This window comes from Amphiura filiformis, chromosome 4 (assembly GCF_039555335.1).
Source record: "Amphiura filiformis chromosome 4, Afil_fr2py, whole genome shotgun sequence".
NCBI classification, from domain to species: domain Eukaryota; kingdom Metazoa; phylum Echinodermata; class Ophiuroidea; order Amphilepidida; family Amphiuridae; genus Amphiura; species Amphiura filiformis.
Genome location: NC_092631.1, coordinates 42,445,843 through 42,466,539, shown reverse-complemented (window position 1 = coordinate 42,466,539; position 20,697 = coordinate 42,445,843).

Genomic DNA, 20,697 nt, shown 5'->3' with positions numbered 1-20,697 from the left:
GTTTCTTGTAAGTTTTGTTTCCATGAAAGTGGTCAAGAAAAAGTTCAAAAATATCACATTTTTGGCCGGCAAATTTAAATTTTATTCAGGCTATCTTGCAGCTTCGACTTTAAAGTAAAGATATATATGGGACATTTCATATTTCCTTGAGGTGTTCTCTAAATGTTTATGTCAGAAAGATCATGGTTCAATACAAAATATTCACCAAAAATAGTAACTTGCCAACTTGATATAATTTATTTTAAAGACGGTCCCTGCATGCATGCATACATGGCAGGTATGGTACAATATAGGGACGCACCATTTGATATCAAGGTGGGGGGGCTGAGTCGTGACAATTTTTAGTAGGCCTACCTCGGTGAAGCAATTTTTAGTGCCTCGATGAAGCAAACAGTTTACATTTTGTAGCACCTAAATTTCGCGTAGCACGAAATGTTAAAATGAGTTCATATCAGGAGCGTAGTCAGCTTTCGTGATCAGAGGGGAAAAATAAAGGTTTTGGGGGAAAATACAAAAATAATCATCAATTTGAACCGGTATTATTAATGCGATATGTACATACACTGGGGTTTTTTTAGCGAGACTGTAGGGCCTACATATAAACTGTTAAGTTTTCGAGCCTCCAAAAACCGGGCCAAAATGTTTTTATTGAGACAATGCGGGCGCGCGCGCAAAAATTTGGTATTTTACATTCATTTTGGTGCATGATCGGGGTAATTTTGGTGGGAAACAGGCTCCTTGCCCTTTCTTTTCCTATGCCTTCCGATTTCTTTCATTTTTGTTATGCGGGCACTCTTTTCAGGGAGCACTCTGCCCCCACTGGTTAGTACCGGTACGCTTCTGGTTCAAATGGTGAGTTTTAGCATGTTTTTTTCATGAATGTTTTCAAAGGAGATCCATGTCTTGTGATTATTTTCTTCAAAATATAGGTTCATGTGAGGATATCTCACCAAAACCATACTCTGATCCATCCACTGACCCACATATGGCTCCCATCATCACGTGGCATAGATTTCTTTTTGACTTTGGGGTGGACTCTGGGGAAAATCTTTGAAGTGGAGTGAATCAAGTGTATTCACTCACAGAATAACCTTTCACAAACAAATGCGAACAAAATACTTGCCAGTTTGAAGCTAAAATAAAATTAATATACCTGATGAAAACTGGAGCACCCTTGCCACCAATTTTTTTTTCAGGTCCGAGGTGGTGCAATGTTTTGTTTGGTTTGTTTTGGGTTTTTTTGGGGGGGCTCTGAGGTGAAGCAATTTTTTTTATCAGATGGCGTGACAATTTCTTTTCCAAAAAACTACCAAGCCCCTCCCCCACCTTGATATCTAATGGTGCGTATATAGGTTTATACATATACAATACAGTGTTGCATTTTGTTTATTCGACATCGAAGCGATTACATAACTTGGGTCACGGCCGGTCGTTGCATCAATCAAAGAAGTTTAGTCAGACTGATTGGGGGGGGGGGACACTCCCACTTTGGAGGTGACGCGTACTAGTATGTAGGGCTGTTAAGACCCCCCTTTTCAGCGTCGCTGTCACCCACAGACCCTATATTTTTTACGAGCACATGCTCTGTCACCCGAAGACACCCTATTGTTCCATTCGATCTGTCACCAAAAGAGTGCCGCACCAGGATGAGGTGCAGGGGAGGGGGTGATGTGATGCAATACTTATCCCAGGGTGTTGAATTATAGGGGGAAGCTTTTTTGGCGGGACAAGGGGGGAGCCAATATTGGCACAGGTATAGGTATTTGCACCGTTTCGATATTGCGAATGTGATGTAGAAACATGTCAGGATAGGCCTAAATTCAAATGGTAGGCCTATAAAGGGGAATATTTTTGGCATGTCAAAATATTTTAATGTATAGGCCTAGCCATGATAATCTTTACCTATTAAAACCAAAAAGAAACTGTCTTTGGGTCACTATGTTTGAAAAAAATCGTTTTGATTAACAAAAGTTTTAGCTTCGGAAATACTAAAAAAATGACATTTTGCCGAATTTAATCAAAGTAAATGAGATATTTCATTTTTTCTCTTGAAAACGTTAGTCAAGTTACATAAAGTAGTGCAAAATATGGGTTCGAATTTGATTGCAAAGATGGTTTCTAGAAAAGGGGTAAATTTATTTTGTTGCAAAAGCCCTTACATCCACAAAAGGCACGATATAAACGAAATAATAAAATAAATAGGAAGGCTTGAAAATTGTACCAAACCTATTCTTTTAGTTTCTATTTATCAACACTTTATTCAAAACCAAAATGAATCAAATCGAACTAGTAATAAATGAACAATTTTCGAAAAAGCTGTTTTTTCAAAAAGTCAAAAATTAGATGTATAAAGGGCTTTTGCAACAAAACTCTTTATATATTAATATCATCTGTTATTAGAAAGATTGACTATTATTTTGTTGTTGATATATTATAAGTACTGAATTTACTAGTATTACTATCACCAAGTCAATAGTAGGCCTATATTGATAAAATGTCAGCAGTAGCCTAGGCAAATCAACAATATTTGGTGGGTATGTTCCCCCGGAATTTTTAGGTGGTGGTTCTTTGGGAGATGCGGGCGTACCAGTAAAAGGGGGTCTTTTGGAGCTGCGAACAAGTAAAATATGGGGACTTTTGGAGCTGCGAACAGTCAAAATCAAGGGTCTTTCTTGGCTTTTTGCTTGAAAATCCCAGAAATATGAGGAATGAACAATTTTGGGGTCTTTTAGAGCTAAATTTATCAAAATCAAGGGTCTTTCGGAGTTCTATTTTGGTCAAATATAGGGGGTCTTTCGGAGCTGCGAAATCCAAAAAGGGGGGTCTTTCCGGGGGAGCATACCCGTATGGTCATTTGTGTTATTAGTGCCCTTCCCCCCGTGAGTATAATGCATTTGCCACTTCTGCCATTTTTTTTACTGATAAGCATTTGCATATGAACCGCATAGTCAGAGGCAACGGTTCATTATTGATTGGAGATTCAGTAGGCTATAAAGAGACAAGTGCGGTAATAGCATTTCAAGTGTATGCGCTTAATTTCGTAATCAATACATGCAATAAGAGCTAATGAACAAATTCATTCCTGACAGAACTGCTAGCACAGTAGTGTAAGCGCTCGACTGTGAAACCGGAGGTTGTGGGTTCGAACCCCGTCAGAATTTTAATTCAGATAGTTTTCCTTTTCTTTCGTGAAGAAGAAATAATAATTGAATCCGTCTTATAATTAACATAGTATAGTAGAATCATGTAGGCCTATGTGTTATCAGATAAAATCTTCTGTAGATTACCATATCAAAAGAATTTCGAAGTTTTGTCAAGCAAGTTTCTAAGTGTGCCCCTAATCGTGGTTTGTATAGAATTCTCGCTATTCGCAATAAGGGCGCCGCCAGCGGTTTGCGATGTAATCGTGATGTATCATGGGAAAAGGTCGACATCCAAGTCCGCGCAATACGAATATTACCATGCTATTACATAGGAACATGTGACAATATTTTTGTGTCAGTTCCTGCAGAACTGACACCTTTAGTACAGGTTTGACGATCACGTGACAATTCGAATCATCATATCGAAATATCACGTGCTCTGTAAAAATATCAATATCGATATCGATACTATTCGTCAATTCAGCCCCAAACCAAATCGCCCACATGCCAATTCGAACCCTGTATATTGATGTACAAAAAAGTTGGCCAAATTTAACTATTTCGTGATTTTCTCCATAACCGTTGTTTTTACACCAAATCTGTATATTTAGATGAATTGATGTCTTGCATTCGGTCACAAACCAATTCGTTGTACTTTGTGCAATAACCATCTATCTTTTAAACCAAATATCCTAAAGAGTCGTGCGATGTCGAACTTTTCCTCTGGTCATAAAGAAAGAAAAAAAAGTCAGCGTTCGCGTATCTGTACGTAGCCGCAGTTTGTGGCCCTCACAACACGGGCTTCCGGTCCTAGGAAATGGAATATTACCGATAAATATATAGAGATGGCAAAATCAGTAAACCACTTTAAGTTACAAATAAAGAAAAGTCTAATAAAAATTACATCTAATATTTAGGGATTATTTAATGACCTCACCCCCCCCATCTCCACTCCAACTATCAATTTCTTGTGTGGACTGTGGAATATCTATTTGAAATGTTATAAATATTTATATTGGAGTCTTTCTTTGCATGTTCTTCTCCTCTTTCTTTTTCTTTTATTTGTTAACTTTGTGTAATTGTATGTTGTAACTTAAGGCAGTGTAAGGGGTGCTCGCTTCAGGCCTTTGGGCCTTTTGAGCATCTCCTCATTCAAATGTTGTGTCTTTTATATTTTGTATGTTGATTTGAATGAAAATAAAATGATGATGTATGATGATGATGATGTTTCCTATATAGAGTCGTGAGATATGTCAAACTTTTCCCTTGGTCATAAGGAACAAAAAAGTCAGTGGTCGCATATCTGTAGGATCATTGGTTTAAAATAAGATATATTCACTTTTTTTTTTTTTTAAACCAAATATCCTAGAGAGTCGTGCCATATGTCAAATTTTTTCTCTGGTCATAAGGGAAAAAAAGTCAGTGGTCGCATATCTGTAGGATCATCGGTTAATGAGATATAGTCACTTTGTTGTACGTTGTGCACTTAACCCTCTTTTTTTTACTTCTGGATATCGTTATCTCAAGGACAATATTGTTCAAGGTTGCGCCGCAGGCTTACAAAGAAACAATAGCAATCAAGCTTAAACTTTAAATTAGCACCCGATAGAGGGCAGGGTCTGAAGAATGAGGGAAATTATGGGGTAAATATTTAACGGAATAAACTGCATAATCATATTATCTCAAGGACAATATTGTTCAAGGTTGCGCCGCAGGCTTTCAAAGAAACAATAGCAATCAAGCTTAAACTTTAAATTAGCACCCGATAGAGGGCAGGGTCTGAAGAATGAGGGAAATTATGGGGTAAATATTTAACGGAATAAACTGCATAATCATATTATTTAGATTTATTCCGTTAAAAATCTTATTTTAACTTATCAAATTACTAGTTTTTATATTCTATGGTGTCAAATATTTATTCACAACGTTGTAAATACGCATTAAAACCGATTAATAACAACAGAGGGCGCTTTTTCTTTAATATGTGATCCTGTCTTCTGGAGTACAAGAGTATACTCTCACATGATACTTAATATGTGATCCTAATACAGTATCTCATATTAGTTTTCATGTTCTCCTACCCACTATGGGTGTCTTGATAATATCGACATAAAGTCTTGATAGTAATACGCTGTTTTACTTAGCCTATATCTGGTGGCAGCAGCATTTTCCTACAGTCACGTGATGATGGCACCGGCGGATAATACACGGGGGGAACCGACGGTGTCCACATCTTTTCTTTTTTTTTTCTTTCTTTTTCAGTTTTTTGTATTTTATCATTACTTGGAGCTGGTGGGGGAGAGAAAGCATTAAAATACATTCAGGAAAAAATACAACTCGAACCAAAGATGTAGGCTCCATTTCAAAATCAAAATTAAAAAAAAAAAAAAAAACACCAGACAATGAGCAGGTTCAAAGACCCACAGAAGGAAGATGACAAAACAGAGTCCTGACCCTATCCGAATCCTATTTTGACCTTTACACAAATAAACCACCAGCCCCCTTCTTCATCACATACAATATTTTTATAAAAACATCCAGCATGTCCAGTGTTATTAATTAAACAAAAATCTTTTTGTATTGCGCTGGTATAGGAGTTGCAAGGGCCTGATACTTTGCTGATATCGAATGATGAAATTCGCCATCTTCCTCCTGTGAAAAAAAATTGAAGAATAGAAGGCTGACATTGCGCCAAAACACGCACGCCTATGTAAGTGTATAATTAGGCCTATTTAATGATAAAATGAACTACCACTAAATGTTCTTGTCAATGCTGCAGTGCAAAACTTCTCTTTAACATTACATTAAAATAATAGTTACATTGTAAATTGGAACTGACACCAATTTTTTTCAGGAATACTTGTTTAGTTTGTCAATATAACGGTATTACACGCAAATCGATAGAGAAAAAATTAATTGTGCACATTTCAAATCACATTATTAAGTATTATGGAGTATCGATTCGCGTGTAACACCTTTATTTTAACAAACTAAAAAAATATTGTCACGTGTTCCTATGTAATAGCATGGTACTATTCGTATTGCGCGGACTTGGATGTCGACCTTTTCCCATGATACATCACGATTACATCCCATGATACATCACGATCATCGCAAACCGCTGGCGGCGCCCTTATTGCGAATAGCGAGAATTGAGGCGATAGCTTTGTTTGATAATAACCAATGACAGAGCCGCTACGATTTTAAATTAAAAACAGGTCACCGCTTGAGGCGCTGCATTTAAGACGCAGCCTAAAAAGTTTATTACGGGACAGAATAGACGTGACCTATAATGCCCCTTACTGCGAAATACCAGCCCTGCACCTATATCCATTTCATATTGAAGTGCCCCCTACCCCGGGCAGAAGGGGATTGTATGGGTGCAAAAATTTGCATTTTTGGGAGGAATGACAAGGAATTATTGGACCGGGGATTGAAAAATATGACATAATAGACTGCATGGACCTCATGTAGGCCTAGACTTATTTATAGTGAGCAACGGAGGAGAACAAGTAAAATATGATGGTGTGGGGGGGCGGGCACTAGTATGAGGTCTACGGTGGGGTAAACAGAAAAAAAAAAAAAACCACACAGGGGGTTCTTTAGGGGCGCACATAATGATCCAATCCCGGGTGGACATGAAGCATAGACCCTGATGTGTGAGACTCTGGTTTGACCTAGACTGCATATGAACCTAATATCTATGCCTAAGCCATATACCAATGGCCATGCATCATAAATGTTATTATAAAGTTAATTAGATCGTGATACTTGTTGGTCAGGTCCAAGTCGATTTGATTCTTTGTTTTTGTTTGATCTTTTGGAAAACATACAACATGACAGTAAAGACAACTCTAAGCTTTGCGCCAAATGTCAGGTCACGCGTAGGCCTATTTTGGTACTCACAATCATGACAACATGGAATAAAAATAAACAATTTGCAATTTGTCATTGCAATGACATTCAGAAAGAAACGAATACAGAAACAAAGAAAGAGATCCGATGTGTGTCTATTAAATGTACTGCAAAGAGAAAAAATATAGCTCATTTGACAAAGATTGTTTGCTTGTCCATCATAGCCCTGGACCCAGTGCCGTGACCAGTACCCGCTGAAAGTAGTGCTGTGAAGTGGCGAAGCCACGCTTCGGAGCTCTTCGGGGCCTCGCTGGGCGCGCTCCGCGCACCCTCTCGGCCGCTTCACGGCCTCGTTGGGCGCGTTGAATTTTACTCTCCCCCTTGTGAAGGGGAGAGAAATTTGTGAGGATCGTTTTCATCACTTTGCTAAATTCAGAATTTCTTATGTATTCCATTGAATTGACTATTTCTTTTGTATTCTATTGAAAAGTTAGGAAAGTTGTGAGGATCGTTTTCATCACTTTGCTAAATTCAGGATTTCTTATGTATTCTATTGAATTGTCTATTTCTTTTGTATTCTATTGAATTGTCTATTTCTTTTGTATTCTATTGAAAAGTTAGGAAATTTGTGAGGATCGTTTTCATCACTTTGCTAAATTCAGGATTTCTTATGTATTCTATTGAATTGTCTATTTCTTTTGTATTCCATTGAAAAGTTAGGAAACTTGTGAGGATCGGTTTCATCACTTTGCAAAATTCAGTATTTCTTATGTATTCTATTGAATTGTCTATTTCTTTTGTATTCTATTGAAAAATTAGGAAATTAGTGAGGATCGTTTTCATCACTTTGCTAAATTCAGGATTTCTTATGTATTCTATTGAATTGTCTATTTCTTTTGTATTATATTGAATTGTCTATTTCTTTTGTATTCTATTGAATTGTCTATTTCTTTTGTATTCTATTGAAAAGTTAGGAAATTTGTGAGGATCGTTTTCATCACTTTGCTAAATTCAGGATTTCTTATGTATTCTATTGAATTGTCTATTTCTTTTGTATTCCATTGAAAAGTTAGGAAATTTGTGAGGTCGGTTTCATCACTTTGCAAAATTCAGTATTTCTTATGTATTCTATTGAATTGTCTATTTCTTTTGTATTCTATTGAAAATTAGGAAATTTGTGAGGATCGTTTTCATCACTTTGCTAAATTCAGGATTTCTTATGTATTCTATTGAATTGTCTATTTCTTTTGTATTCTATTGAAAAGTTAGGAAATTTGTGAGGATCGTTTTCATCACTTTGCTAAATTTAGGATTTCTTATGTATTCTATTGAATTGTCTATTTCTTTTGTATTCTATTGAAAAGTTAGGAAATTTGTGAGGATCGTTTTCATCACTTTGCTAAATTCAGATTTCTTATGTATTCTATTGAATTGTCTATATCTTTTGTATTCTATTGAAAAGTTAGGAAATTTGTGAGGATCGTTTTCATCACTTTGATAAATTCAGAATTTCTTATGTATTCTATTGAATTGTCTATTTCTTATGTATTCTATTGAATTGTCTATTTCTTTTGTATGCTATTGAATTGTCTATTTCTTTTGTATTCTATTGAATTATCTATTTCTTTTGTATTCTATTGAAAAGTTAGGAAATTTGTGAGGATCGTTTTCATCACTTTGCTAAATTCAAAGATTTCTTATGTATTCTATTGAATTGTCTATTTCTTTTGTATTCTATTGAAAAGTTAGGAAATTTGTGAGGATCGTTTTCATCACTTTGCTAAATTAAGAATTTCTTATGTATTCTATTGAATTGTCTATTTCTTATGAATTCTATTGAATTGTCTATTTCTTTTGTATTCTATTGAAAAGTTAGGAAATTTGTGAGGATCGTTTTCATCACTTTGCTAAATTCAAGATTTCTTATGTATTCTATTGAAATGTCTATATCTTTTGTATTCTATTGAAAAGTTAGGAAATTTGTGAGGATCGTTTTCATCACTTTGATAAATTCAGAATTTCTTATGTATTCTATTGAATTGTCTATTTCTTATGTATTCTATTGAATTGTCTATTTCTTTTGTATTCTATTGAATTGTCTATTTCTTTTGTATTCTATTGAATTGTCTATTTCTTTTCTATTCTATTGAATTGTCTATTTCTTTTGTATTCTATTGAAAAGTTAGGAAATTTGTGAGGATCGTTTTCATCACTTTGCTAAATTCAGGATTACTTATGTATTCTATTGAATTGTCTATTTCTTTTGTATTCCATTGAAAAGTTAGGAAATTTGTGAGGATCGGTTTCATCACTTTGCAAAATTCAGTATTTCTTATGTATTCTATTGAATTGTCTATTTCTTTTGTATTCTATTGAAAAATTAGGAAATTTGTGAGGATCGTTTTCATCACTTTGCTAAATTCAGGATTTCTTATGTATTCTATTGAATTGTCTATTTCTTTTGTATTCTATTGAATTGTCTATTTCTTTTGTATTCTATTGAATTGTCTATTTCTTTTGTATTCTATTGAAAAATTAGGAAATTTGTGTGGATCGTTTTCATCACTTTGCCAAATTCAGGATTTCTTATGTATTCTATTGAATTGTCTATTTCTTTTGTATTCTATGGAAAAGTTAGGAAATTTGTGAGGATCGTTTTCATCACTTTGCTAAATTCAGAATTTCTTATGTATTTTATTGAATTGTCTATTTCTTATGTATTCTATTGAATTGTCTATTTCTTTTGTATTCTATTGAATTGTCTATTTCTTTTGTATTCTATTGAAAAGTTAGGAAATTTGTGAGGATCGTTTTCATCACTTTGCTAAATTCTGGATTTCTTATGTATTCTATTGAATTGTCTATTTCTTTTGTATTCTATTGAATTGTCTATTTCTTTTGTATTCTATTGAAAAGTTAGGAAATTTGTGAGGATCGTTTTCATCACTTTGCTAAATTCAGGATTTCTTATGTATTCTATTGAATTGTCTATTTCTTTTGTATTCCATTGAAAAGTTAGGAAATTTGTGATGATCGGTTTCATCACTTTGCAAAATTCAGTATTTCTTATGTATTCTATTGAATTGTCTATTTCTTTTGTATTCTATTGAAAAGTTAGGAAATTTGTGAGGATCGTTTTCATCACTTTGCTAAATTCAGGATTTCTTATGTAGTCTATTGAATTGTCTATTTCTTTTGTATTCTATTGAAAAGTTAGGAAATTTGTGAGGATCGTTTTCATCACTTTGCTAAATTCAAGATTTCTTATGTATTCTATTGAATTGTCTATATCTTTTGTATTCTATTGAAAAGTTAGGAAATTTGTGAGGATCGTTTTCATCACTTTGATAAATTCAGAATTTCTTATGTATTCTATTGAATTGTCTATTTCTTTTGTATTCTATTGAATTGTCTATTTCTTTTGTATTTTATTGAATTGTCTATTTCTTTTGTATTCTATTGAAAAGTTAGGAAATTTGTGAGGATCGTTTTCATCACTTTGCTAAATTCAGTATTTCTTATGTATTCTATTGAATTGTCTATTTCTTTTGTATTCCATTGAAAAGTTAGGAAATTTGTGAGGATCGGTTTCATCACTTTGCAAAATTCTGTATTTCTTATGTATTCTATTGAATTGTCTATTTCTTTTGTATTCTATTGAAAAATTAGGAAATTTGTGAGGATCGTTTTCATCACTTTGCCAAATTCAGTATTTCTTATGTATTCTATTGAATTGTCTATTTCTTTTGTATTCCATTGAAAAGTTAGGAAATTTGTGAGGATCGTTTTCTCGTTTTCATCACTTTGCTAAATTCAAAGATTTCTTATGTATTCTATTGAATTGTCTATATCTTTTGTATTCTATTGAAAAGTTAGGAAATTTGTGAGGATCGTTTTCATCACTTTGATAAATTCAGAATTTCTTATGTATTATATTGAATTGTCTATTTCTTATGTATTCTATTGAATTGTCTATTTCTTTTGTATTCTATTGAATTGTCTATTTCTTTTGTATTCTATTGAATTGTCTATTTCTTTTGTATTCTATTGAATTGTCTATTTCTTTTGTATTCTATTGAAAAGTTAGGAAATTTGTGTGGATCGTTTTCATCACTTTGCTAAATTAAGAATTTCTTATGTATTCTATTGAATTGTCTATTTCTTATGAATTCTATTGAATTGTCTATTTCTTTTGTATTCTATTGAAAAGTTAGGAAATTTGTGAGGATCGTTTTAGTCACTTTGCTAAATTCAAGATTTCTTATGTATTCTATTGAAATGTCTATATCTTTTGTATTCTATTGAAAAGTTAGGAAATTTGTGAGGATCGTTTTCATCACTTTGATAAATTCAGAATTTCTTATGTATTCTATTGAATTGTCTATTTCTTATGTATTCTATTGAATTGTCTATTTCTTTTGTATTCTATTGAATTGTCTATTTCTTTTGTATTCCATTGAATTATCTATTTCTTTTGTATTCTATTGAATTGTCTATTTCTTTTGTATTCTATTGAAAAGTTAGGAAATTTGTGAGGATCGTTTTCATCACTTTGCTAAATTAAGAATTTCTTATGTATTCTATTGAATTGTCTATTTCTTATGTATTCTATTGAATTGTCTATTTCTTTTGTATTCTATTGAATTGTCTATTTCTTTTGTATTCTATTGAAAAGTTAGGAAATTTGTGAGGATCGTTTTCATCACTTTGCTAAATTCTGGATTTCTTATGTATTCTATTGAATTGTCTATTTCTTTTGTATTCTATTGAATTGTCTATTTCTTTTGTATTCTATTGAATTGTCTATTTCTTTTGTATTCTATTGAAAAGTTAGGAAATTTGTGAGGATCGTTTTCATCACTTTGCTAAATTCAGGATTTCTTATGTATTCTATTGAATTGTCTATTTCTTTTGTATTCCATTGAAAAGTTAGGAAATTTGTGAGGATCGGTTTCATCACTTTGCAAAATTCAGTATTTCTTATGTATTCTATTGAATTGTCTATTTCTTTTGTATTCTATTGAAAAATTAGGAAATTTGTGAGGATCGTTTTCATCACTTTGCTAAATTCAGGATTTCTTATGTATTCTATTGAATTGTCTATTTCTTTTGTATTCTATTGAATTGTCTATTTCTTTTGTATTCTATTGAATTGTCTATTTCTTTTGTATTCCATTGAAAAGTTAGGAAATTTGTGAGGATCGGTTTCATCACTTTGCAAAATTCAGTATTTCTTATGTATTCTATTGAATTGTCTATTTCTTTTGTATTCTATTGAAAAATTAGGAAATTTGTGAGGATCGTTTTCATCACTTTGCTAAATTCAGGATTTCTTATGTATTCTATTGAATTGTCTATTTCTTTTGTATTCTATTGAAAAGTTAGGAAATTTGTGAGGATCGTTTTCATCACTTTGCTAAATTCAGGATTTCTTATGTATTCTATTGAATTGTCTATTTCTTTTGTATTCTATTGAAAAGTTAGGACATTTGTGAGGATCGTTTTCATCACTTTGCTAAATTCAGAATTTCTTATGTATTCTATTGAATTGTCTATTTCTTTTGTATTCCATTGAAAAGTTAGGAAATTTGTGAGGATCGGTTTCATCACTTTGCAAAATTCAGTATTTCTTATGTATTCTATTGAATTGTCTATTTCTTTTGTATTCTATTGAAAAATTAGGAAATTTGTGAGGATCGTTTTCATCACTTTGCTAAATTCAGGATTTCTTTTGTATTCTATTGAATTGTCTATTTCTTTTGTATTCTATTGAATTGTCTATTTCTTTTGTATTCTATTGAAAAGTTAGGAAATTTGTCAGGATCGTTTTCATCACTTTGCTAAATTCAGGATTTCTTATGTATTCTATTGAATTGTCTATTTCTTTTGTATTCCATTGAAAAGTTAGGAAATTTGTGAGGATCGGTTTCATCACTTTGCAAAATTCAGTATTTCTTATGTATTCTATTGAATTGTCTATTTCTTTTGTATTCTATTGAAAAATTAGGAAATTTGTGAGGATCGTTTTCATCACTTTGCTAAATTCAGGATTTCTTATGTATTCTATTGAATTGTCTATTTCTTTTGTATTCTATTGAAAAGTTAGGAAATTTGTGAGGATCGTTTTCATCACTTTGCTAAATTCAGGATTTCTTATGTATTCTATTGAATTGTCTATTTCTTTTGTATTCTATTGAAAAGTTAGGAAATTTGTGAGGATCGTTTTCATCACTTTGCTAAATTCAAGATTTCTTATGTATTCTATTGAATTGTCTATTTCTTTTGTATTCTATTGAATTGTCTATTTCTTTTGTATTCTATTGAATTGTCTATTTCTTTTGTATTCTATTGAATTGTCTATTTCTTTTGTATTCTATTGAAAAGTTAGGAAATTTGTGAGGATCGTTTTCATCACTTTGCTAAATTCAGGATTTCTTATGTATTCTATTGAATTGTCTATTTCTTTTGTATTCCATTGAAAAGTTAGGAAATTTGTGATGATCGGTTTCATCACTTTGCAAAATTCAGTATTTCTTATGTATTCTATTGAATTGTCTATTTCTTTTGTATTCTATTGAAAAGTTAGGAAATTTGTGAGGATCGTTTTCATCACTTTGCTAAATTCAGGATTTCTTATGTAGTCTATTGAATTGTCTATTTCTTTTGTATTCCATTGAAAAGTTAGGAAATTTGTGAGGATCGGTTTCATCACTTTGCAAAATTCAGTATTTCTTATGTATTCTATTGAATTGTCTATTTCTTTTGTATTCTATTGAAAAATTAGGAAATTTGTGAGGATCGTTTTCATCACTTTGCCAAATTCAGGATTTCTTATGTATTCTATTGAATTGTCTATTTCTTTTGTATTCTATTGAAAAGTTAGGAAATTTGTGAGGATCGTTTTCATCACTTTGCTAAATTCAAGATTTCTTATGTATTCTATTGAATTGTCTATATCTTTTGTATTCTATTGAAAAGTTAGGAAATTTGTGAGGATCGTTTTCATCACTTTGCTAAATTCAGGATTTCTTATGTATTCTATTGAATTGTCTATTTCTTTTGTATTCTATTGAATTGTCTATTTCTTTTGTATTCTATTGAATTGTCTATTTCTTTTGTATTCTATGAGTTAGGAAATTTGTGAGGATCGTTTTCATCACTTTGCTAAATTCAGTATTTCTTATGTATTCTATTGAATTGTCTATTTCTTTTGTATTCCATTGAAAAGTTAGGAAATTTGTGAGGATCGGTTTCATCACTTTGCAAAATTCAGTATTTCTTATGTATTCTATTGAATTGTCTATTTCTTTTGTATTCTATTGAAAAATTAGGAAATTTGTGAGGATCGTTTTCATCACTTTGCCAAATTCAGGATTTCTTATGTATTCTATTGAATTGTCTATTTCTTTTGTATTCTATTGAAAAGTTAGGAAATTTGTGAGGATCGTTTTCATCACTTTGCTAAATTCAGAATTTCTTATGTATTTTATTGAATTGTCTATTTCTTATGTATTCTATTGAATTGTCTATTTCTTATGTATTCTATTGAATTGTCTATTTCTTTTGTATTCTATTGAAAAATTAGGAAATTTGTGAGGATCGTTTTCATCACTTTGCTAAATTCAGGATTTCTTATGTATTCTATTGAATTGTCTATTTCTTTTGTATTCTATTGAAAAGTTAGGAAATTTGTGAGGATCGTTTTCATCACTTTGCTAAATTCAGGATTTCTTATGTATTCTATTGAATTGTCTATTTCTTTTGTATTCTATTGAATTGTCTATTTCTTTTGTATTCCATTGAATTATCTATTTCTTTTGTATTCTATTGAATTGTCTATTTCTTTTGTATTCTATTGAAAAGTTAGGAAATTTGTGAGGATCGTTTTCATCACTTTGATAAATTCAGAATTTCTTATGTATTCTATTGAATTGTCTATTTCTTTTGTATTCTATTGAAAAGTTAGGAAATTTGTGAGGATCGTTTTCATCACTTTGATAAATTCAGAATTTCTTATGTATTCCATTGAATTATCTATTTCTTTTGTATTCTATTGAATTGTCTATTTCTTATGTATTCTATTGAATTGTCTATTTCTTATGTATTCTATTGAATTGTCTATTTCTTTTGTATTCTATTGAATTGTCTATTTCTTTTGTATTCTATTGAATTGTCTATTTCTTTTGTATTCTATTGAATTGTCTATATCTTTTGTATTCTATTGAAAAGTTAGGAAATTTGTGAGGATCGTTTTCATCACTTTGATAAATTCAGAATTTCTTATGTATTCTATTGAATTGTCTATTTCTTTTGTATTCTATTGAATTGTCTATTTCTTTTGTATTCTATTGAATTGTCTATTTCTTATGTATTCTATTGAATTGTCTATTTCTTTTGTATTCTATTGAATTGTCTATTTCTTTTGTATTCTATTGAATTGTCTATATCTTTTGTATTCTATTGAAAAGTTAGGAAATTTGTGAGGATCGTTTTCATCACTTTGCTAAATTCAGGATTTCTTATGTATTCTATTGAATTGTCTATTTCTTTTGTATTCCATTGAAAAGTTAGGAAATTTGTGATGATCGGTTTCATCACTTTTGCAAAATTCAGTATTTCTTATGTATTCTATTGAATTGTCTATTTCTTTTGTATTCTATTGAAAAGTTAGGAAATTTGTGAGGATCGTTTTCATCACTTTGCTAAATTCAGGATTTCTTATGTAGTCTATTGAATTGTCTATTTCTTTTGTATTCCATTGAAAAGTTAGGAAATTTGTGAGGATCGGTTTCATCACTTTGCAAAATTCAGTATTTCTTATGTATTCTATTGAATTGTCTATTTCTTTTGTATTCTATTGAAAAATTAGGAAATTTGTGAGGATCGTTTTCATCACTTTGCCAAATTCAGGATTTCTTATGTATTCTATTGAATTGTCTATTTCTTTTGTATTCTATTGAAAAGTTAGGAAATTTGTGAGGATCGTTTTCATCACTTTGCTAAATTCAAGATTTCTTATGTATTCTATTGAATTGTCTATATCTTTTGTATTCTATTGAAAAGTTAGGAAATTTGTGAGGATCGTTTTCATCACTTTGCTAAATTCAGGATTTCTTATGTATTCTATTGAATTGTCTATTTCTTTTGTATTCTATTGAATTGTCTATTTCTTTTGTATTCTATTGGATTGTCTATTTCTTTTGTATTCTATGAGTTAGGAAATTTGTGAGGATCGTTTTCATCACTTTGCTAAATTCAGTATTTCTTATGTATTCTATTGAATTGTCTATTTCTTTTGTATTCCATTGAAAAGTTAGGAAATTTGTGAGGATCGGTTTCATCACTTTGCAAAATTCAGTATTTCTTATGTATTCTATTGAATTGTCTATTTCTTTTGTATTCTATTGAAAAATTAGGAAATTTGTGAGGATCGTTTTCATCACTTTGCTAAATTCAGAATTTCTTATGTATTTTATTGAATTGTCTATTTCTTATGTATTCTATTGAATTGTCTATTTCTTATGTATTCTATTGAATTGTCTATTTCTTTTGTATTCTATTGAAAAATTAGGAAATTTGTGAGGATCGTTTTCATCACTTTGCCAAATTCAGGATTTCTTATGTATTCTATTGAATTGTCTATTTCTTTTGTATTCTATTGAAAAGTTAGGAAATTTGTGAGGATCGTTTTCATCACTTTGCTAAATTCAGGATTTCTTATGTATTCTATTGAATTGTCTATTTCTTTTGTATTCTATTGAATTGTCTATTTCTTTTGTATTCCATTGAATTATCTATTTCTTTTGTATTCTATTGAATTGTCTATTTCTTTTGTATTCTATTGAAAAGTTAGGAAATTTGTGAGGATCGTTTTCATCACTTTGATAAATTCAGAATTTCTTATGTATTCTATTGAATTGTCTATTTCTTTTGTATTCTATTGAAAAGTTAGGAAATTTGTGAGGATCGTTTTCATCACTTTGATAAATTCAGAATTTCTTATGTATTCCATTGAATTATCTATTTCTTTTGTATTCTATTGAATTGTCTATTTCTTATGTATTCTATTGAATTGTCTATTTCTTATGTATTCTATTGAATTGTCTATTTCTTTTGTATTCTATTGAATTGTCTATTTCTTTTGTATTCTATTGAATTGTCTATTTCTTTTGTATTCTATTGAATTGTCTATATCTTTTGTATTCTATTGAAAAGTTAGGAAATTTGTGAGGATCGTTTTCATCACTTTGATAAATTCAGAATTTCTTATGTATTCTATTGAATTGTCTATTTCTTTTGTATTCTATTGAATTGTCTATTTCTTTTGTATTCTATTGAATTGTCTATTTCTTATGTATTCTATTGAATTGTCTATTTCTTTTGTATTCTATTGAATTGTCTATTTCTTTTGTATTCTATTGAATTGTCTATATCTTTTGTATTCTATTGAAAAGTTAGGAAATTTGTGAGGATCGTTTTCATCACTTTGATAAATTCAGAATTTCTTATGTATTCTATTGAATTGTCTATTTCTTTTGTATTCTATTGAATTGTCTATTTCTTTTGTATTCTATTGAATTGTCTATTTCTTTTGTATTCTATTGAATTGTCTATTTCTTTTGTATTCTATTGAAAAGTTAGGAAATTTGTGAGGATCGTTTTCATCACTTTGCTAAATTCAGTATTTCTTATGTATTCTATTGAATTGTCTATTTCTTTTGTATTCCATTGAAAAGTTAGGAAATTTGTGACGATCGGTTTCATCACTTTGCAAAATTCAGTATTTCTTATGTATTCTATTGAATTGTCTATTTCTTTTGTATTCTATTGAAAAATTAGGAAATTTGTGAGGATCGTTTTCATCACTTTGCCAAATTCAGGATTTCTTATGTATTCTATTGAATTGTCTATTTCTTTTGTATTCTATTGAAAAGTTAGGAAATTTGTGAGGATCGTTTTCATCACTTTGCTAAATTCAGGATTTCTTATGTATTCTATTGAATTGTCTATTTCTTTTGTATTCCATTGAAAAGTTAGGAAATTTGTTAGGATCGTTTTCATCACTTTGATGAATTCAGAATTTCTTATGTATTGTATTGAAAAATTGTGTACCCTTATTATCTCAGGAGGTCTTTCTTCAGCTTCTTAGCCTTCCACTTTTGGTACCTTACGTAGCGGGAGTGTCGCGTCGGAAAGAATTGAAATTGACGTTTTCGTCTTTTTCTCGAGATGTCTTAACTTTGTTTGATTTCTTTGATGTCTTGACATCTTGGATTTTCTGTCTGCCTTTCTTGATGATGCTTGTTTAACCCCAAATCTGTCCACTAATAATGTTTCTTTTCCCTACTTTAAAAAAGTGAGGAAATGTGCGTGATATTTTTAAAAACAGGTCCGATTTTTTTTTGGTCCCTAAATCGTGCAGTATCTAATAAAAAGACATATTATATATAGAATACTTGAATCCAGGTTTTGTCACCAATGACACCAAGACACAGGGCAAAAACACATTATATTTATAATATAAAAATACATATTATATATAGAATACTTGAATCCAGGTTTTGTCACCAATGACACCAAGACACAGGGCAAAAACACATTATATTTATAATATAAAAAGACATATTATATATAGAATACTTGAATCCAGGTTTTGTCACCAATGACACCAAGACACAGAGCAAAAACACATTATATTTATAATATAAAAAGACATATTATATAAAGAATACTTGAATCCAGGTTTTGTCACCAATGACACCAAGACACAGGGCAAAAACATATTATATTTATAATATAAAAAGACATATTATATATAGAATACTTGAATCCAGGTTTTGTCACCAATGACACCAAGACACAGAGCAAAAACACATTATATTTATAATATAAAAAGACATATTATATATAGAATACTTGAATCCAGGTTTTGTCACCAATGACACCAAGACACAGGGCAAAAACACATTATATTAATAATATAAAAAGACATATTATATATTATATGTATAATATAAAAAGACATATTATATATAGAATACTTGAATCCAGGTTTTAATACCATTATAATATACCATATCACCCAGGCAAAAAAATATCAGACAAATTTCGGAAACATTCACCACTTTCACGACTGTTGCTAAGGAAAATGGTGGTAAAACGGGGGTGAAACTCATTAATTTCACCCTTTTTACGACCAATTTTACGGCCAGTTCATGGTTTCACTAGATTCTATTGTCATTTTCAGGGGTGAGCTCGTGATATATCAGGGGTGGACTCATGAAATTAATCCCAAAATAAAAGGTGGTGAACATCACTAGCTCACCCCTGAAACTTCTCTACCTCCACTCATAAAAAGTTCTATTCATATAATGAGAGTGGTGAACACGGATTAAGTTCACTCTCGTTCCACATTTCACTCATGACGAATCCTGTGTCAATCATACCAGAACACCGCAAACATATTGTTGCTCACTGAAAATGTTTCTGTAATGCGTCCGCCCTCTTGTGACCATAATCAAAGCATGTAAAGTTTAGCAATTATTTTAAACTATTGCAATTTGGTAGTTCACATCATCTTGCGAATGGTAGTGAGCTTTGGCAAAATTGCATGATCATTTCACAGCGACCGTGTAAAAGAATTAAAATATCACAGATATACTTTTGCAGGTCTTGTGGTTATGTTGAGTTATGTTGTAAAGAGGACTGAAACAACAACACTTTTGTAAAACGTGCATAACTCATTAACAACAACAAATTTACCACCAGTTTATCACGAGAAAGATGTTATCAAAAAGAAATTGATTAAAAAAATAATACAGGTAATGTTGTATGCTCTTGAAAATCCATTTAGAGTTTCTGAGTAATAGTAAGCCTGTAATATATGTCTTCCCGTCCAATTTCAAACTTTGATCGTTCAGTTTAGTATAAGTGTCATTCCTTTTCGCGCGAAATTGAATGAACGCTTACATCTCGATTTGAATTTAGTAGAAAATGGGCTATCCTAGTGTCCAGAAAAGAAGCTCCTGACTATTTGTTATTATAATTATATAATAATATAGATATATTATGTGAGATCATGTGCAACATATAGCAGCAGGACACGTCTTCTACACACAAGTGATAATTCATTAAAAATAAGATGTCTCGTATGATCAAAATAAAATTATCTCCGAAGATCGCACTCATTTTGCTGACAAGTAGGCCTACTGTTTGAGATTTCAGATTTGTATACAAGTCATTAATTTGCAACAAAATATACCCGGTTGGTATGCGGTGATTGGCCAATACATGCAATTCATGTGGTGATATAGTATTAGTATTTTTAAGCTACGATTCTTTTTCTTTTGCGTATAGAGAACATTGGCATTGCCTTAAAATACGGGTGGTGGAATCAATTGTTATTTTGTTAATAAAACAAAATTATTTGGTGTAAGTTGAGGATGATGCAGTCATTTGTATGATAAATAGCTTTATACATCATGTATCGTTCCGCACTAAATACTACTATGCAATATTAATGTAGTAGTAATAGACTTGCCGAGTTACCCCGTTTTTTTTCCATTTTGTCGTGCTGTAGTATAATAAAATGAGCAGTCTCCATTTTAAATTTGCAATTAAATGCTTTATCACAAAATATTTATACTGATAGTACGATTGGGTCGATTGTCAAAACCATAAATAAGAAATTCAAACTTTG